This window comes from Anomaloglossus baeobatrachus, chromosome 1 (genome assembly GCF_048569485.1).
Source record: "Anomaloglossus baeobatrachus isolate aAnoBae1 chromosome 1, aAnoBae1.hap1, whole genome shotgun sequence".
NCBI lineage: Eukaryota > Metazoa > Chordata > Amphibia > Anura > Aromobatidae > Anomaloglossus > Anomaloglossus baeobatrachus.
The window spans coordinates 304,117,674-304,138,037 of record NC_134353.1 but is presented as its reverse complement, the minus strand read 5'-3'; the positions used below and the strand labels follow the sequence as shown (position 1 = coordinate 304,138,037).

Below are 20,364 nucleotides of genomic sequence, written 5' to 3'. Positions count from 1 at the left end.
GAAAATTTGATGCCTATTACAGCTTCCCATACACATTAACATGGTCCCACAACCCCCATATACACAGTATGATAGCGCCACAATTCTTAAATAGCGTAAGATTCCCCCATAGGTCCTAAAATTCACTATGATGTTCCTACAGCCCTATAGTTACAAGACAATGCCTCTTAGCTCCTAATATATCATATGATGGTCCTATAGCTCTCTGATACATAGTATGATGAACATAAAGTCCCCTATACAAATATGATGGCTCCAAAAAAACATTTTCCCCACACATCATATGATGCCCCACAGCTTTCCATATATAGTATGATGTCCGCACAGTACATTTTGCAACATCCAGTATGTTTGCCCCCTCTTCCCTCTTATACACAGTATACTAGTCACACAGCCCCCCTTAACCTACATATGCAGTATGAAAACATTAACACCAGTATGATATGATATGCAGTATGATAACATAACACCAACCTGCCCCTATTCAATTAAATAGACCCATAATTCCTTCTCTATAAAGTATGGTGCCCCCATAGATTCCTATATTGTGTATGTGTCGCGGGCGGGGAGGAGGGTGTCAGCACACTACGCTCACCCCTTCTGCTCGGGTCCGGCGGCTGCTGCTCAGTGGTGGCTCGAGCTGTGGGCCAGATCCCGGGGGTTCTCGAGCGGCACTCCTCGCCCGTGAGTGAAAGGGGGGATTGTTGGGTGTGGGAATTGTTTATTGTCCGTGACGCCACCCACGGTTGTGGTGATTTCACCACCGCTGCTCTATAGGCCCGGGGACGATGGTGTGTAGCAGCGAGATGTTACGTTGCCCCTCCGTGGGTAGGGGTTGGTGATCCCGGGGCCCGGTGATGGAGAGGGAGGTGCAGGGCCTGGTGGGCGCAGGGACGCGGGGGCAGCGCTGTGCCTTGCGGCACTGTGGTACTCACTCAGCCTGAGACGTTGACACAGTTTTACGGTAAACCACACGGCTGGAAAGACGGTTCCCACGGACGGCTGCACTTGCTCTCCCAGTAGGTGACGGTGATGTCCCTTTTCCTTGCACCTTTGTTTCTGTGTTGGTAGCGATGGGTTCCCACCGGTAACCCGCTCCCCAGCTTCAAGCTGGACCGGAGGAGCTCTACTCTTTTCCCGCAGGCGCTGGCCCTGAAAAACTGGTGCCTTGGCGGTGGCGGTGTCTCTCCCACTCTGGTTGGGCTGTTGCCTTCAATCGGGACTTGGTTGTTGGGGGATCTACGTCCCCTTCACTGACGGATTTGGCAAATTATGGCGACTCCTAGCCTTGCCGGGGTCCGAGAGGCCCCTGCCCTGGTGCTGACTGTCCTTCGGTACACTGCTCCAGACCGCCGGGTCACTACCCGTCCGCGGTCCTTCCAGGAACTTCCGAACGGTCCCCCTCCAGACAGTCACCGCCGTTGCTGACCTTGCTGACCTGTCCTGCACACAGCTGGACTACTTCAGGCTTTCTCTCTGTCACCACTCTTGCTTTCCTCCTTTACCACTTTACTTCCTTCTACTTTCACTTCCTTAACTCCTCTTAGCTGTTTACTCAAGCCCTGCCTGGGTTACTCTCCTGTTCACTCCTTCATGTCCCTCACTAGACTCCAACTGCCTGGTTTCTCCCGCCTCCAGAGCTGTGAACTCCTCGGTGGGCGGAGCCAACCGCCTGGCCCACCCCCTGGTGTGAATCATCAGCCTCTGGAGGAAGGCAACAAGGATTTTTGGTTAGCTTCGGTGTTCCTAACTGGGATGTAGGGTGTGTTGGTGTGTGACCTGTGACCCCTGGCTTGCCCAGGGCGTCACATATGCTGGCCATCACAACTTTCTTAACAGTACAATGGCCCCACAGCCTCTATATATAGTATGGTGGCTACATAGCACTAAATACAATAAATTGTTCCCACAGATCTTTATATACAGTATGATAGCCCAAATACCCTCCTGTATAGTGTTATGTCCCCACAGCTCACTATATGCAGTATGTGGACCCTCAGAACTCAGTTTATACAGCATGATGTCACCACAACTCTCCTTTACACAGTATTATGGCTATTACAGCTCCCTATACACACTTTGATGGCTCTACAACCCCAAGAAAAGGACAAAATGGACACTTCAGCCCCCATACACAGTATGGTGGCTCCACAGATCCCTTTACACAGTTTGATGCCTCTATAGCTCTCTAGATACAGTGTAATGCCTCCACAGCTGTCTATATACAGTATAATGTTGTATCAATATCCCTATATGCAAAAAATGCCCGTAGGTACCTATGTACAGTATAATGGTCCCCATAGATCTCTATATAAGGAATATATATCTTACAGTACCCAGTAAAAGTGTGATTCCTACTACAACTTTCAAAACACAATATGATGGCCTTGCAACCCCTATATACACAGTACGATAGTTCTCCAATTCCTATATAGAGTATGATTCCATCACAGCATCTAATATTCAGTATGATGTTCCTACAGCTCTTTATATACAATACAATGCCCCATAGCTCTCTATACATCCTATGATGGTACTATAACTCACAGATACATAGTATGATGGACATCAAACGTCATATACAAAGATCATGGCCACCACCAGCCTCCTTCAACTCTTAATAACCATAACATGAAAATTAAAAGAATAAAAAAGCGTATACTTACTTAATTCTAGTAATCTGGGTTCACCAACTAATACTTATACTTTTTATAACAGTGGCAAAAGTAGCTTGATATTGTAATGTTATTGTGCCACCCAACATCCTCTGCTTTGTGCTGCCTCTGTCAGGCCACAAGTTGGAAGCAGCCTGCAACTCATGGCTCTCTACTTCACTGCAGCTCTTAACAGTATCAGCTTCCTGAAGGAACCAATACTGCTAACCCCATTCTGGCAAATGACATTCTGGAATGTCATAAATTGGGTCTTCTTTGATGTGGGCCCACATCATTCCTGACAGATGATGGCTGTGTTATTCGAACAATTATCTGCACCTAACAGCTGCTAGTTGAAGGCAATGCCATCCACAGTGTTTAGCCTGTTAAATGCCTTTGATAATATCTCACCTTGGCATTTACAGAGTGCAAGCTAGGGGGCTCGGTATTATAATTGCAATCTTGGTATACCGAAGGCTTGCTTTGGCTGCTCGAGATATACTGAAGGCTCCTGTTTCTTTTATAACAATGATTTTAAGAATACAAGCAAGAAAACTATGATTTTTACTACTTACAGCAATATCGAGGACATTTGCAGGTTCAATTCTCCTAAAATATTGTTAAACGTACATAAGACGTCTTTTGAAAAATCTGAAAAATATTAAAAATTAAAATTGGAACCCCACACTTTTTCCCCATTAAAATAAAAAAAATAAAAATAAAAAAAATATATATTTATCTCCATGTGTTTTGGGCTGCCACAATAATGCCCCCAAAAATAATGCAATAAGAAGTGACCACAAATCTGTATCAAATTTGAATATGTAACAATAAAAGCAGCAGGTCAATACACACAAAACTAGCCTTGGAACAGTACAATAAAAAATGTAAAAGATTATGTTTCAAAGAAAAATTGCAAAACAAGAAAACTATTTGTATTTTTACAAATTTCTTAATTTTTTTTCACCATATAAAACAAAAAATATGAATGTTTGGCATCACCATGAGTATACTGACCTTGAGAATGATGCTTCTTGATCATTTGTACCTTATAATGAATGGCGTAAACACAAACCCTCAAAAACAGTGGCAAATTCTGCTTTTTTTGCGGCCGCTTCATTATTCAATCAGGTATTCTCTGCTTTCCCCGCCTACCGGCGCCCATGATTGGTTGCAGTTAGACACGCCCCCACAATGAGTGACAGCTGTCTCACTGCAACCAATCATAGGTGACGGCGGGCGAGTCTATATCGTGCAGTTAAATAAATAAATAAATAATACTAAAAAAATAAATATGCGGTTGCCACCAATTTTGATACCTGCCAGGATAAAGCCACACGGCTGGAGGCTGGTATTGTCAGGATGGGGAGCACCACATTATGGGGAGCCCACCACCCTAACAATATCACCCAACAGCCGCCCGGAATTGCTGCATCAATTAGATGCCACAGTCCCGGGACTCTACCCAGCTCATCCCGAATTGCCCTGGTGCGGTGGCAATTGGGGTAATAAGAAGTTAATCATGGCAGGCGTCTCCCCGAGATACCTTCCATGATTAACCTGTAAGTGAGAGAAAATAAACACACAACAAAAAATCCTTTATTTGGAATAAAAGACAAAAAAACCCCTCTTTTACCATTTTATTAAAATCCCCAAATACCCCTCCAGGTCCGGCATAATCCAAAGAGGTCCCACGACACATCCAGCTCTGCTACAAGAAGCTGACAGGAGCGCTGTAGAACACGAGCACTCTGTGTCAGCTCCATGGAGCAATGAAATGAGCCGCGCTGTCAGCGGAGACTTCACCCAGCTAGTGCCTGCGTGGGCAGTGATTATGGGGGTTGTAGTGCCTGCATATGCGGTGATGATGGGGGTTGTAGTGCCTGCGTGTGGGGAAGGATGAGTGCCGTAGTGCCTGTGTGTGCGGTGATGATGGGGGTTGTAGTGCCTGCATGTGTGCGGTGATGAGTGCGGTACTGCTGGTGTTTGCCCATCCATCCACCCATCCATCCGCCCATCCATCCATCCATCTGGCCATCCATCCGCCCATCCATCCGTCAATCCATCCGCCCATCCATCCATCCATCCTTCTGCCCATCCATCCGCCCATCCATCCACCCATCTATCCACCCATCCATCCATCCGCCCATCCATCCTTTCATCCGCCCATCCAGTCTATGTGAAAATAGATAGAAGGCACTCACAAAATATGTGGTTAAAAAAAGCTGTTTTATTCGGCCATCAGGTCAGGGGGAAAGGCGTGGCCTTTCATTGGAATGAGCACCGTGGCCAGAATGCAAGGAAATTTACAAGCCATATAATGCGTGTATAAACCTGAAATAGGAAGATTGAGCGGTTAGCTCACTGAATGGTGCAAGTGTTTCCTCCTTTCACCATCCATCCATCCATCCTTGCAGCTGAACAATCTGCTTCTAGATTCTCTACTGCAGTATAGAGGTCAAGATTACCAAATCTTCCTATGCTTTCCATTAGAGGCAGTGACTCAATGGATGGAGCTCCCGCCTAAGGAGAGTTAGTTCACGAGTTCGAGTCCCGGCTGTTCCGGTAATGAATTTATTTTTTTTTTTATTTTAAATTATAATTATTATTTATTTATAATTATAATTTCATTTATTTATGCACTGAGGAGAGGAGCCGGACATAAGCTGTGAGCCGCGGGACACACCTCTAAATTCGGAGCAGTTCATGGAATGAGGCTGCATTGCTCTCTTCTCTGTCTCTTCTCTCTCTCTCCCTCTCTCTCTCTTTCTCTCCCTCTCTCTCTTTTTCTCTCTCTCTTTCTCTCTCTCTTTCTGTCTCCCTTTCTCTCTCTCTTTTTCTCTATTTCTCTCTCTCTCTCTCTCTTTCTCCCTCCCACTCTCTTTTTCTCTCTTTCTCTTTCACTCTCTCTCTTTCTCTCTCTCTTTTTCTCTCTTTCTCTCTCTCTCTTTTTCTCTCTCTCTCTTTCACTCTCTCTCTCTCTTTTTCCCTTCTCTCTCCTCTCTCCTCTCTCCTCTTTCTTCCGTCTCTCTTCTCTCTCCTCTCTCTTTTCTCTCTCTTCACTCCCCTCTATCTTCTCTCTCTCCTCTCTCTTTCTTCTCTCCTCTTCTCTCTCTCTCTTCTCTCTCTCTCCCTCTCTTTTTTCTCTCTTTTCTCTATCTTTTCTCTCTCTTGTCTCTCTCTTTTCTCTCTCTCGAACCTGGCAATGATCACCTGAAGCGTTCACCTGACAGAATCAGCTGACACTATAAGTCGAGCGGCGAGGCCGGCTTTTTACCACCCGGCCGGCTAAACTATCAGCTGCTGCTGTCAGACAGGAGTCTGCACAGAAGTGTGTAGTTTGTTTGTTTGGTTTTTTTGCACTGATGCATCAGCTGATTGTTATAAAGCTGTTTATACAATCAGCTGCTGTGTCATGTGATTCAGGCCCTTGAACCTGACACATCATCTGATCGCTTTGGCTTCCAGCAAATCGATTAGATGATATTGGATCCGGATTGGACGGCGCGGGACCCTTGACCCAGGATAACTGTGGAGGGGGGTTCTTTATTTGAATAAATATAGAGTCACTAATTGTGTTGTGTTTTATTTCTAATAAAAATATTTTTTTGTGTGTTGTGTTTTTTTATCTGTACTAGAAATTCATAGTGGCCATGTCTAATATTGGTGTGACATCATGAATTTCGGGCTTAGGGCCAGCTGATAATATACAGCTAGACCTAACCCATTATTACCCAGTGAGCCACCCGTCACCAGGGCAGCTAAAAGAGTTGGATACAGCGCCAGAAGATGGCGCTTCTATGAAAGCGCCATTTTCTGTGGTGGCTGCGGACTGTAATTAGCAGCAGGGGTGCCCAGAAATCTTGGGAACCCTGCACTGCGAATTCCAATCCCCAGCTGCTTATTCATGAAATAATTAAAAAAAAGGGCTTCCCTATATTTTTGGTTCCCAGCGGATACAAATAGGCAGCTGGGGTTAGGAGGCAGCCCGTAGCTGTCTGCTGTATCTGGCTAGCATACAAAAACATGGCGAAGCCCACGTAATTTTTGGGGGGGGGCAAAAAACTCCTGCATACAGTCCTGGATGGAGTATGCTGAGTCTTGTAGTTCTGCAGCTGCTGTCTGTCTGTATGGAGGAGAGCAGACAGCAGCTGCAGAACTACAAGGCTCAGCATCCTCCATCCAGGACTGTATGCTGGAGGGAGAGGCAGGGGAAGCAGAACTGCAAGGCTCAGCATACTTCATCCACTCATGTATTCAGGAGAGCTAACCGCAGCTGCAGAACGACAAGACTCAGCATACTCCATCCAGGACTGTATGCAGGAGTTTTTTGCCCTCCAAAAAAATTATGTGGGCTTCACCATATTTTTTAATGCTAGCCAGGTACAGCAACCAGCTGCCTATTTGTACCTGGCTGGGAACCAAAAATATAGGGAAGCCCTTTTTATTTTAATTATTTCACAAATTTCAGGAAATAATTAAAAAAAAGACGTGGGCTTCACCCAATTTTTGTGTCCAGCCAGGTACAACTAGGCAGCTGGGGATTGGAATCCGCAACACAAGTTGGCCCAAGCTTTCTGGGCCCCTCTGCTGCGAATTGCAGTCCGCAGCCGCCCCAGAAAATGGCACTTTCATAGAAGCACCATCATCTGGCGCTGTATTCAACTCTTCCAGAAGCCCTGAAGCCGGGTGGCTTGCTGGGTAATAAGCGTTAATACTAGGTTTGTTTTACTAGCTAGTATTAAGCCAGAGATTCTTAATGTCAGGCAAGTTTGACCCAGCCATTAAGAATCTCCAATAAAGGGTTAAAAAAAAGACACCACACAGTGAAAAAATACTTTAATAGAAATAAATAAACAGACACACTCAGAGACTCCATGTTTATTACTCCCTCTCAACCCTCCATGATCCTGGTCTTCTGTCTTCTTTCTCCTTCAACCCATGCAGCTCTGCTACATCAGACAGCACTGCATGGGAGGAAGACACTGCTGCTCCCGTGCAGTCTAATCACTCAGTGAGTGAGCAGAGGCCGCGGGTTGTAAGCAGTGACGTTACCGCTGCCACCGTTGCTATAGTAACCAGCTGTGGCACTCAGTCCTTGCATGTGGGCTGACTCTGTAGAGAGCGCTGACATGCAGGGACGGGGAGTCGACCATGTGCCCAAGCATCTCCTCGGTACACGGAGATTCTTAAAGGAGCACCGCGTACCAGAGAGATGCACTGACAGGACCTAGCATGTCGTTTAGCCATGTGACCAGTCTGTAGCCAAGGAAATAGACACGTGACTGGTCACATGCTATGACGATTTCACAGAAGGTCCAATCATCAGTGCTGGTTACCGGGAGGGTGCAGTGATGATCGTAAGGAAAAGCGGCGGGAGACAGAGTGCAGGACGTGTCGCGGGGACCTGTAAGTGTAATGGCAATGTTTATTAACTGTATGTGTACATGTATAATGTGTTTGTATGTGTTCTTGTTTGCCTGCCATTGTTTTCAATGGGGTTCGAAGGTGTTTGTCGAACGTTCACCGAACTAAGCCGCCATTTGACAAACCGAACCAAACTCGAACTCTAGGGGGTGGCTCAACACTAGATGCAAGTGATGTAGGCCAGAATTTCCAGATGGCTAGTCCAGCCCTCGGTAGTATGGAACTGTAGATAATCTGTGGGGAAGGTACAGGCTCTCATTTCTTGAGGCCTAACTAATAGATACTTTTAAATCATGATAATTATTAGCAGAGATGAGAGAACCGGTCGTGGTGCGGCTCGAGGTCGGTTCGCCGAACGGAGGTCCCGTTCGAGTTCGGTTCGTCGAACGTTCGACGAACCGAACTCGAACCAACAGGCTATAATGGGAGGCAATCACAAACACATAAAAATGCATTATAAATGTACACATACAGTTAATAAACATTGCCATAACACTTACCGGTCCCCGCAATCCCTCCTGCACTCTGTCTCCTGCCGCTAATCCATCCGATGATCGCTGAATCCTCCCGGTGACCGGCACTGCCAGCAGTGATGCAGGACCTATCGTGATGTCAAAATAGCCACGTGACCAGTCACGTGGCTATTATCTCATTGGCTACAGACTGGTCACATGACTATGACGCGTCATGTAGGACCTGCGAGTGCATCTCTCCGGTATACAGTGCACATTTGTGTATCGCCGTGTACCGGCGACATGCTCTAGCACACGATCGACTCCCCGTTCCATTAGGGACCAGCTGACACAGCCGGTCATTAACGGAGATCACCGTTGCCATAGAAACGCAGTTAGCGGTGACATCACCGCTAACTGCGGCTCCGGGAATCACATGATTGGAGCCCTGTTGCTATGGTAACGTGTCTGTCACCGCCAGCAGCCAGCAGCACTGATCTCTCACTCCGTGAATGCTGCAAGCTGCTTTCCGTGCAGCCATCACGGAGTGATTTCTGCACGGGAAGCAGCGTCTTCCCCCATTCAGCAGTAATGGAGCAGAGCTGCATTTGTTGAACGAGAAAGACAGAAGACCATGGATCGTGGAGGGCTGACAGGGGGTAATAAAGATGGAGTCTCTATTGTGTCTGTGTATTTATTTCCATTAAAGTATTTTTTCTCTGTGTGGTGTCTTTTTTTTAACCCTTTATTGGAGATTCTTAATGGTTGGGTCAAACGTGCCTGACATTAAGAATCTCTGGCTTAATACTAGCTAGTAAAACAAAGCCAGTATTAACTCATGATTACCCAACAAGCCAACCGGCTTCAGGGCTGTTGGAAGAGTTGGATACAGCGCCAGATGATGGCGCTTCTATGAAAGCGCCATTTTCTGGGGCGGCTGCAGACTGCAAATCGCAGCAGAGGTGCCCAGAAACCTTGGGCTAACCTGTGCTTCGGATTCCAATCCCCAGCTGCCTAGTTGTACCCGGCTGGACACAAAAATGGAGCGAAGCTCATGTCGTTTTTTTTTTAATTATTTCATGAAATAAGTGAAATAATTAAAAAAAACGGGCTTCCCTATATTTTTGGTTCCCAGCCGGGTACAAATAGGCAACTGGGGGTTGGAGGCAGCCCGTGGCTGCCTGCTGTACCTGGCTAGCATACAAAAATATGGCGAAGCCCACGTCATTTTTTTGGTAGGCAAAAAACCTCTGCATACAGTCCTGGATGGAGTATGCTGAGCCTTGTAGTTCTGCAGCTGCTGTCTGCTCTTCTCCATACAGACAGACAGCAGCTGCAGAACTACAGCGGGAGCCCATATATATATTTTTTAATTATTTATTTAAATAACTAAAAACAAAATAGAAAAAATTAATGGGCTTCCCTGTATTTTGATTGCTGGACATCACAGTGCTGAAAAAATAAATCTTTAAAAAAATTGACGTAGCGCTCCGCGGTATTTTTGATTCTCAGCGCAGATAAAGCAGACAGCTATGGGTTGCCACCCCCATCTGCCTGCCGTTACCTTGGTTGGCAATCAAAATACAGGGAAGCCCATTAATTTTTTCTATTTAAAAAACAGTTAAAAAAAAATGACGTTGGGTCCCCCCATTTTTGATAGCCAGCTAGGGTAAAGCAGACGGCTGTAGCCTGAAAACCACAGCTGGCAGCTTTACCGTGGTTGGGGATCCAATGTGAAGGTCCCCCCAGGCTATTTTTTTTATAATTATTTTATAAATATTAATAATTACACAAAAAAAGTAGGGTCCCCCCCAAATTGGATCACCAGCCAAGGTAAAGCGGACAGCTGTGGTCTGGTATTCTCAGGGTGGGAAGGTCCATAGTTATTGGGCCTTCACAGCCTAAAAATAGCAGGCCGCAGGCACCCCAGACGTGGCGCATCCACTAGATGCGCCAATCCTGGCACTTCACCCCAGCTCATCCCGTGCCCTGGTGCAGTGGCAAACGGGGTAATAAATCGGGTTGATACTAGCTGTAAGGTCACCTGACATCAAGCCCAGCAGTTTGTGATGTCATGGTGTCTATTAGATACCCAACATTATAAACTGTCAGTACTAACAAAAAAAAATCGACAAAAGAAATTTATTTGAAAAAACAGTCCCCAAAACACTCCCTCTTTCACCAATTTATTGTAAGAAAAAAAACTAAAGGGGTCCCACGATGACTCTGGACCATCTAGAATATGGGGGGGAGACACTCAGGGAACGTATCCCCCATTTTCTAGGAGTGCTGTCACGCTCCCCGGCTCCCCTGCCACGTTCCCCGGTTCCCCTGCCACGCTCCCCGGCTCCTTTGCCAGGCGTCCCCCGCTCCACGGCCTCCATGCTCCCTCACTTGCGTCCTCCAGGCAACCCGGTCCCCGGTCCCGGCACCCATCTGCGATGATGAGCGCTCCTGCCTCCTGTGCACCGCTCCCTGCTCTGGCTTCTAGCACCCGGGCCTCGCGCATGCGCATTAGGGCGCGCACGCGGTCATTGACCCTCTCTTAAAGGGCCAGCGTCCTCCAACAGGATATTGAAGATTCAGGTGCAGGGTATATAGGGGGTTCCTTTCCAAGTGGGCGGGGCCTGTTCTTCGTGTTTGCTAAGCTAGGAGTCAGGTCTCCCTGTGCCATTATCTCGTACTTACCTATCTCTCTTGTAGAGCCGCTCCTGTCTCGCCAACCGGTCCTGACGGTTCCAGAACCCCGAACGGACTGTCCGCCATCTTCTCAGTTCCTACCGTCTCCGATCCCTGGATCCGTGTGGTGACCGACCTCCCCATTCCGCTGGTTTCAGACCCTGCCTGACATCATCTCGGCCTCCGAACCTGCGCTCCGTCACCCGGACTACCTTCAGAGACTCCGTGGTTATAGGGACTTCTACACCCACTCCTCTGAACGGACTGTCCTGCTACCCGTAGTGCTTCGGCTACCGGGCACCTTGCCCTCAGTGGGGTGCTCAGTCCAGTGGATCCACCTCCTGGGCCTACCCGTCATCCTGGTCCTAACAAGTGCAGACCCTTCATGTGAGGAGTGTGGGTGCAATGAATCTGCACTCACTCTCCCCGGGTCCACAGCAGCAGAGTCCATGTCGTAATGGTTGCTACCAAAGCTGCAATGCCCTGCTCATGAGGTAAGGGCATGCCTAAATCAGGAGAACTATTCTACATTTCCAAATATTGGTATTTGCTGATATTATTGCTATTCCACCTACTATATATTGGGGATAGGATTTTGGAGATGGAATACCCCTTTAAGTCCAGTTATCCAGCTGAATGAATACTTAACAACAGAGCTCGCTATTTAGATGTGTTTTCTTGTGGCGTATAACGGACTCTCATGTTTGGTAGTCATTCAGCAGGGCAACTATAAAAGCAAATCCCTCCATTTGGAAATGTAGTATAGCTCTCCTGATCAATTATGTTCCTTACCTCATGAGCAGGGCATTGCAGTAATAATAATAATTTATTCATTTATATAGCGTTATTAATTCCATAGCACTGTATGTCTTTGGAGTGTGGGAGGAAACCGGAGTACCCGGAGGAAACCCACGCAAACACGGGGAGAACATACAAACTCCTTGCAGATGGTGTCCTTGGTGAGAATTGAACCCAGGACCTCAGCGCTGCAAGACTGCAGTGCTAACCACTGAGCCACTGTGCCGCCCATTTAGCTTACAGATGCATAATCACCACTCACTGTGTCTGAACAAAGAAAGCTGAGCTGACAGCCGCTCTGTGCATGCGGCAGAGTCTATTGTGAAGGAGAGGGCCGCGGGGGATCAACGCTGCACAGGTACTGTGGGACACCGGGGAACACCGGTGGGGTTATAGGGGGTGACCTGGCAGGGCATGGGGAGGAGTTTTCTGTTGCATGTGTCATGGCACATGCGACAGAAATCAGAGGAGTAGGGTGAATGCGGCCGGCGCGCTGCTGTGCCATCTTAGATTTCTGGGGGGGCGTCAGGGGGGGCACTCTGGCTACACCGGGGGACCGGAGGGGACCGGGGAGGAGATTTATCATGTTTGTTCATGCCAGATGGGAGATAAATAATTTTTTACCGGCGCTGTCATTTACTGTAACGTGATCATCGGTGTACGGTGTATACCTGTGATCACGTGAGCGAGGACCGGAAAAACCGTCCTGAATCATGATCTCCAGGGTCTCAGCTAGCCCTGAAACCCCGGAGATTTTCTGATGCTGGGGGCCCTATTCACTTATTTCTGCCTGCAGATTATAAACGGCAGATCAGAATAAGGCTACATTAACACGACCGATCCATTTTTGCGGTCTGCAAAAAACAGTATGTTTTTTTCACGGGTGCATCCGTGTGGCATCCGTTTTCGTTCCGTAGACGGTCCGTATGTCATCTGTTTGTCATCCGTGTGCCTTCCGTTTTTTTGTGTACTGCAAAAAAACTGAAGGAGGGTAAATGCATAAATTTACCCAGGATCCATAGCTTCATCCTACATGAGGCGGTGACATGTTCACTCCAGTGCCATTTTCTACTGCTTTTCACAGCGTAGAGTGCTCTGGTGATTTTCTTGTGCTTGTGCACTTCATATCAGTCTTTTCTGTCATTATAATGGCAGAAAGACACATAATGTCCCACTCTCCTGCATTTTGTAATTTTGCACCCTTTGGTGCCTTTCATGTGGCACTAAGGGGTGCTTAGCTTTGTATTTAGCCAAAAAAAAAAAAAAAAAAAATGACGTAGGGTTCCCCCTAGTTTTGTTGCCAGCTAGGGTAAAGCAGACGGCTGCAGCCGGCAGACCACAGCTGGCAACCTCACCTTGGCTGGTAATCCAAAACTGAGGGCACCCCACGCTGTTATTTTAAATTAAATAAATAATTTAAAAAAAAAAACACGTAGGGGTCCCCCCAAAATTGGATCACCAGCCAAGGTAAAGCAGACAGCTGGGGTCTGATATTCTCAGACTAAGGAGGTCCATGGTTATTGGACTCTCCCCAGCCTAAAAATAGCAGGCCGCAGCCGCCCCAGAAGTGGCCCATCCATTAGATGCGCCAATCCTGGTGCTTCGCCCCAGCTCTTCCCGTGCCCTGGTGCGGTGGCAAACGGGGTAATATATGGGGTTAATACCAGATGTGTAATGTCACCTGGCATCAAGCCCTGGGGTTGGTGAGGTCAGGCGTCTATCAGATACCCGACATCACCAACCCAATCAGTAATAAAAAAAAATAGACGACAAACACATTTTTATTTGAAAAAACACTCCCCAAAACATTCCCTCTTTAACCAATTTATTAGAAAGAAAAACAAATCCAGGTCTGGTGTAATCCAAGGGGTTGCCATGACGATCCACACTGTCCCAGTCAATGAAGAGCAGAATGTTCTCCATTGGCTGGGAGAGCAATGCAGTGACCTGAGCTAACATCAATGGGTCAGCCCAGGTCACTGCAGGGCATGACAAGTGCTGCTGTCAGCGAGGTACATTACCTGCGCTGATCTCCAGCACACTGACAGCACCTGTCACTGAGTTCAATGACCGCCGCCTTCACAGCCAAGTATCGCGAGAGGCCCGTGACGTCACCGCTAGTCAGTCTCGGGTCGGAAGCGAGAGAAGGTGATGTGACAAGCGGCGGCCATGGAGGACAGTGACAGCGCTGAGGTCGGGCTTGCGGGACTTCATCACCGCAGGTAAGCCGAGCGGGACCATGTGTGCAGAGTGTGTGTGCAGAGTGTGTGTGTGTACATGCCGCGGGCAAGAGGGGGCGGAGCGAGTTGAGCGGGGAAGTGTGGGCTTCCTGCACGTAACTAGGATAAACATCGGGTTAATAACCAAAGCGCTTTGGTTGGATACCCGATGTTTATCTTGGTTACCAGCTTGTGGCAGGCTGCCAGCGATGGCTCCTGCACACTGTAGCTGTAAAAAGCCCTGCTTTTTGCTGCTAGAACCGTTCTCGAACATATCTAGAACTATCGAATTTTAGCAAAAAAGCTCGAGTTCTAGTTCGATCTAGAACAGCCCCAAAATCACTCGAACTGCGAACTGGAGAACCGCGAACCGCGCTCAACTCTAATTATTAGTCACTAGATGGTGACCTGATTCTAGCGCATCGGGTATTCTAGAATATGTATGTAGTTTATGGAACCCGCTCCACTCCCTCAGCAACACGTCCAATCCTGAGGCAGCTGTGCAGAGAAGTGGGCAGGACATGCCAAGGAGGAAATAGGAAGCAGCCACATCTCCCAGCCTGCAGGTCCAGCGAGGTGAGGGAGAAAGTACTACAGAGTATGAAAAGAGAAGAAAGTGCAAGGTGAGCATAATCATTTTTCTTTTTTTACTGTGTGCTGGAGGCTGCTGCAGGGGTGTATATAGAGGCTTTGGCTTGTGGAGTGTATATAAAGGCTGCTGGGGTGCATATGCTAGTGTGCACATAAAGGATGCTGGGGTCTATATAGAAGCTGCTGGGGTGTATATAGAGGCTTCTGTGTGCGGTGGTGTCTGTGTGCGACGAATCAGCGAAGCGTGGTTCAAATCCCACGCCAATTGGCTGATTGGTTGCAGGCGGCTGGCCCGACCAATCAGCAATGCGGGATTTCCATTACAGACAGACAGAATTTGATAATTTTATATATATATATATATATATATATATATATATATATATATATATATATATATATATAGATGCTTAAATGCATTTTGTCATCATCATGTTTTATCACTATAAGGGTTTGCTCACATTAGCATTTAAATTGGACCAATGAAATGTGAGAAAATCCTGCATTGCATTTTGATCAGAATTAGTGAGTGAGGCACAGCAGATATGCAATTTTTTTCCTCTGCACGATTCAGTATCGTAAAAAAATTTCAGCATACCGTGAGTGGTCATTTATCTCAGATGAGAGTCACCAATGCAAGTCAACGGGTGTGAGAAAAAAATCGGATGGCATATGGACCATGCTTTTGGCGATTGATTTTTACGCACAAGTCTCCAAGAAAAAAAAATAGATAAAGCTACAGATAGATTACAAAAATATATTATGTAAAATAGATAGAATAGGGAGATATCCTACTGCTATATAATGTCACAACCCCCTACATATAATAAACTTGCTTATTTTAATGCCTTTGATGTGGAACTAAAGGAATTTTAGCCTGATTTAACCTATTAAATATGATATAATTTTAAATAATGACATTGGGTTAAAATAACAGCAATGGTAAAGCAGACAGCTGCGGGCTGATGTTATCAAGCTTGAAAAGTCCATGGTCATTGGGCACTTCCCACTTTAAAATTACCAGCTATCATCCACCACAGAAGTGGCTAATCCCATAAGATGCACTAATTCTGGCTCTTCGCCTCAGCTCTTGTTAATTGCCCAAGTTCAGTGGCAATTGGGGTAATATTTTTTGGGGTGGATGTCCGCTGAGTAATGTCAGCTGGCATCAAACCATGTTGTTAGTAAAGGAGAGCATCTATCAAACACCACCATTACTAACCCAGTAAGTAAAAAGAAACCATTTACACAAAAATACTTTATTTGCAAAAACACTCCCATGATCATGAGTTTATAAAAAATAAAAAAAAAGTATTGCAGGTCCATCATAGTCCAAGCAATACAGAATATTCCATAAATTTAAATCTTTAAGACATAAAAAGAAAGAAATTAAAACTAGAGACTGACCCCTGTTCACAATTTTTTTAGAAATCTAAGTTCCCAAATCTGACGTAGTCCAGTGTTCCTATGACATTTCTCAATTATGAAGATCAAAAGCTATAGAGCCTTATAATGAGTCTCATAGGTTTTGAGCAGCAGCCACACCTGTCTTACACTGCTGTCCTCGACATCTAGCATCTCTGATAAGCAGTGACATTCTTGACATCACCACTCATCAGAATGATGAGCGGTAACTTTTGTGATGTCACCACTCACCAGTGTCATCAAATGTCTTGGATGCAGCTTCAGCTGGGAGTGGTTGCTGCTAGAATCCTTTCAAGCCTCAGTCTGAGGTTTCATAGCCTTTGATCTACTGTAATCAAGGAATGCCATGGGAAAGACTAGACTACGTCGGGCAGGAAAAACTTTGATTTCAGCTGACATCAATCCTCAAAAATATCCCAATTGCCGTTGTTCTGTCCCCACTTAAAGGTGATTGAAGGTGCGCAGTTATGGGATGGCGTGAGAATCTTACCTTCATTTTCCAATAGGTGAGGCAGACATGACCAGAGCGCTTCAGATTGATGGATGAACGTGCACGTGCTGAGATGAAAAACTGTGGTTTATTTCTCCATAAAACATGGACAGTTACAGAGAACAGAGTTCTTGGTGTTGTGGTATTCTGGTGATGTTGTTTCTGATGCCACTTAGGCCAGAAGACTTTGCTTCTAGCAGCTCAAATAAGGGGTGTGATTCTCACGATCTCTGGCTGTGAACTGAACAGGATGCCAGGATGTGATGTAAGAGGAGCAGCACACACTCCCATGGGCTGGACGAAAAGAAACAGAGGAGCCGAAAGGTCTGACCAGTAGATGGCAGCAGAAAACAAGCATGAAAAACATTAAATAACAGTTTTAAATAAAACAAGTAGGAACAGCACAGCCATCGCACCAGGCCGATCAAGGAAAGCCGAGGCAAAGAGCAAGAATTGGCTCATCTTATGTGATGCATCACTTCTGAGGCAGCTACTGGTTGGTATTTTTAGGCTGGGAAGGGCCCAATATTGATGGATCCTCTCAGCCTGATAATTTCAGCCCACAGCTTTCTGCTTTATCTTTGCTGCTTATCAAAAATATTGTGATCCCATGTAATTAATGTACTTATTTTTTTGGCTACACAAACCTAAACACCCGTTAGTGCCACATGAAAGGAACTAAAGGGTGCAAGTTTATAATATGTAGGGAGTTGAGACATTATATAGCTGCAGTGTATCTATCTTTTCTTTCGTTCTTTCTTTCTTTTTATCTATCTATCTAACTCTCTATCTGTATGGTTTACGTTTGATTGCTTTATTTTTTTTGACAACTAGCAATGATGTATATAGAGTATTCTAGATTGTAAAAGATGTTGTTAAAAACAGATTACAAAAGGATGTCTTACGGATGTATGTAAAAAACAAAATGGCACACACGCATAGCATTCGCATCACTGAAGGTCACCCAAATGGATTTCACTCAACCTATGTTTCTGGATGAAAAACGGACCGATTTTTTCTACTCAAATGTGAGTGGACCCTTAATCAGGACATACAGAAAAAAGTCTATGGTTTAAAATACTAGAAAACTGCATGATAAGTAATGCCAGCTTCTTTCATTAGTCACATCTAATTACATTGCCCAGATGTCAAATTCCCCTAGAGTGACTAAAGAGATATTGTTCAAAGTTTTTTCTCAAGATTAGTCTTCAGCAACTCACTGCTCTCCAGCTTCTTGGCTCCCTGTTTGTGTATGTTTATGCTGGTGGTCCAAACTGAGTGCCCTCCAATGCTGATAGTGAAGACAGCTTTTCCTCTGCTGCATTGGAGGAGTGCAAGACATTGAAGTCGGGCAGAGCCACTGATCTGGTCAGCTTCGCAATCAAATAGTTGCACTCATTGCCTAAGAAACTGGCTTCCTATGATAGATTAAAGAGTCACCTGGTAATCAAGGCATTAAGCAGTATAATTAAAACCCCTCCATTGTTCAAAACGAATAGAATTTATAGTAACAAGCCAATTGCAAAGTGTTTGCTTTTCTATTTAAACCATTTATCATGTTGGGACAACTCCATTTAATGTCAATTATAGTTTCTTTATAAAAATGCATGCTACATAATAATGTAAAGTAATCTACATTTTGGGGGAGAATTTAGGGAAGGCTCTTTTCTTGAGCAAAATTAATTTGGCTAAAGACATAGAGGAAATGGTCAGAATGAAATGAAATAGCGTTATATCTTATTCCACTTTTTGGATGGAATCTATGTTTTTGAGGGATATTTATTGTCAATGAGGGGAAGAAGGTACATTCATTTTCTATTACCAACCCCTTTCTCCTGTTGGCATTTGCACCATGTCATGTGCTGCCTAAGGGGAATTCACTTGAGACATTTTCAATGGAAAACATTCTTATGGATTTCATTGTGCATTTGCAATTATATTGTATTTTCCCGCAGAATTATCACAAATTTCCCCATGCTCATTGATAGGGGTCACATAAAGTTACAGTCACACAAATTGACTCACTGTAGATATGAACTCTGTACCGCCTGTCAATTTCAGTATGCGTTTCAAAAATTCAGATGTATAATTTGAGCTGTGTTAAGACGCTTCATGATATGTCTTAAAGAAGTCATTTTTATCAATTATTTTTATAGTGTTCCAGAAATTAAACAGGTATTTATGTATCTTAGCTAAATATGGAGGTACAAATCAAGCAGAATAGTTGCACCTGTCCTCAAGCAAATAAATCTGTTGTTATTGCTATTAACCTGCGTAGATTGATAAGCTTCCCATATGGCTCAGAAATTACAGCTAGAACACTGTTATGGTTACCATGATTTTTTGTAATTGGAATTCATACAATGTGGACTTCTATAGATTTTTGTGTGTAGCTATTCCAGTTCTTAAACACACAGTACACGTATTACATGATTGCAATCAGTTGCATTTCCAGCACTATTAGATTATAATTTAGCTTTCTGAGAGCCCTCAGATGAAGTAAACTCTTACGTGATAAATATGGTATTGTTTCAAAACAGGAAAATTACTTTCTTTTGCATCATTTAACATTGCAAATGAATTAATCATTAACGTCAAAGCTGCCAAGTTTTTCTAAAGAAAATGACAGTGATAGGTAGGAATGAAATGGGTCAATAGCAAAGGTCTACAGTAATTATTAGACTTTCAAAGGACTCTGCGCAGAAAAAGCTCATCACAGTGTTCCCTTTGGCATTGCAAGTGGCTTTTTATATTCTACCAAAACTAATATTTGAGATAAATCTCACCATCAAAGTCTTGACGCCAGTCAAAGTACATTAATTTTTAATGAAATTCTAAATTAACTGAGCAAGATGTTTTTTTCCTAAATCCTACACATAGTTTATTTTGTGAAATTGCTGAGCAATTGTGGTGAAACAGATTTTAAGAGACACTTCTGGACTGATGTTGAGTTTGGAGAGTGTCAGATGTTTTGATAGGGTACATCATTATTTCATGGGAACCTGTTTCTTGACTAAATTATGACGTTGTGATGTCAGACAGATACTTTTTCCTTTGAAATGCTGTAGCATTATAATGTGAAGAGATGGCTAAGGGAGACAAAGTGAATCTGCTGATTCCTCTTTCCACCCAATTCAAGTTGATGGACAAGTCTTTCCTTATGAACACACGCTAGATAGATGTAACACTCACCACCAAGACGCGCAGGTACACTGGATTGCTATAGAGTTCCTAGGTGTAGTGAGGAGCTTGCCCACTAGTGATCACTAGTACAAAGGCGGGGACAGTCTGCAGAGTAGTCGATCAAGCTGAGTGTCAGAAGCCGAGAGGTCACATCAGTACAGAGGAGCAAGAGAAGACGAGGTCACATGCAAGCCGGTGGTTGGTAAGCCAGGAAGTACCATCGGTACAGAAGGGGAGCAGAGCTGTGGTCAGAGAACAAGCCATGGTCAGAGAACAAGCCAGAGTCGGAGGCTGAGTGGACACAAATGTACAGAGGATAAAGCAGGGCCGGAGTCAAACAACAGGTCAAGGGTCAGGGAGACAGAGTGTACAGTCAATACGTGAAGGACAGAGGTCAGGGAAAGGGACTTAAGGAAACTGGACAAGATCAGAACAATTCACAAAAA

At 45.1% G+C, this 20,364-nt stretch overlaps 1 protein-coding gene across 2 annotated transcripts in view; it reads left to right on the top strand.

The window, feature by feature from the left end:
• The window catches only part of GRID2 (glutamate ionotropic receptor delta type subunit 2), a 1,893,008-nt gene that overhangs the window by 699,199 nt on the left and 1,173,445 nt on the right, over positions 1–20,364 (top strand). The gene's annotated exons all lie outside the window — the stretch shown is intronic.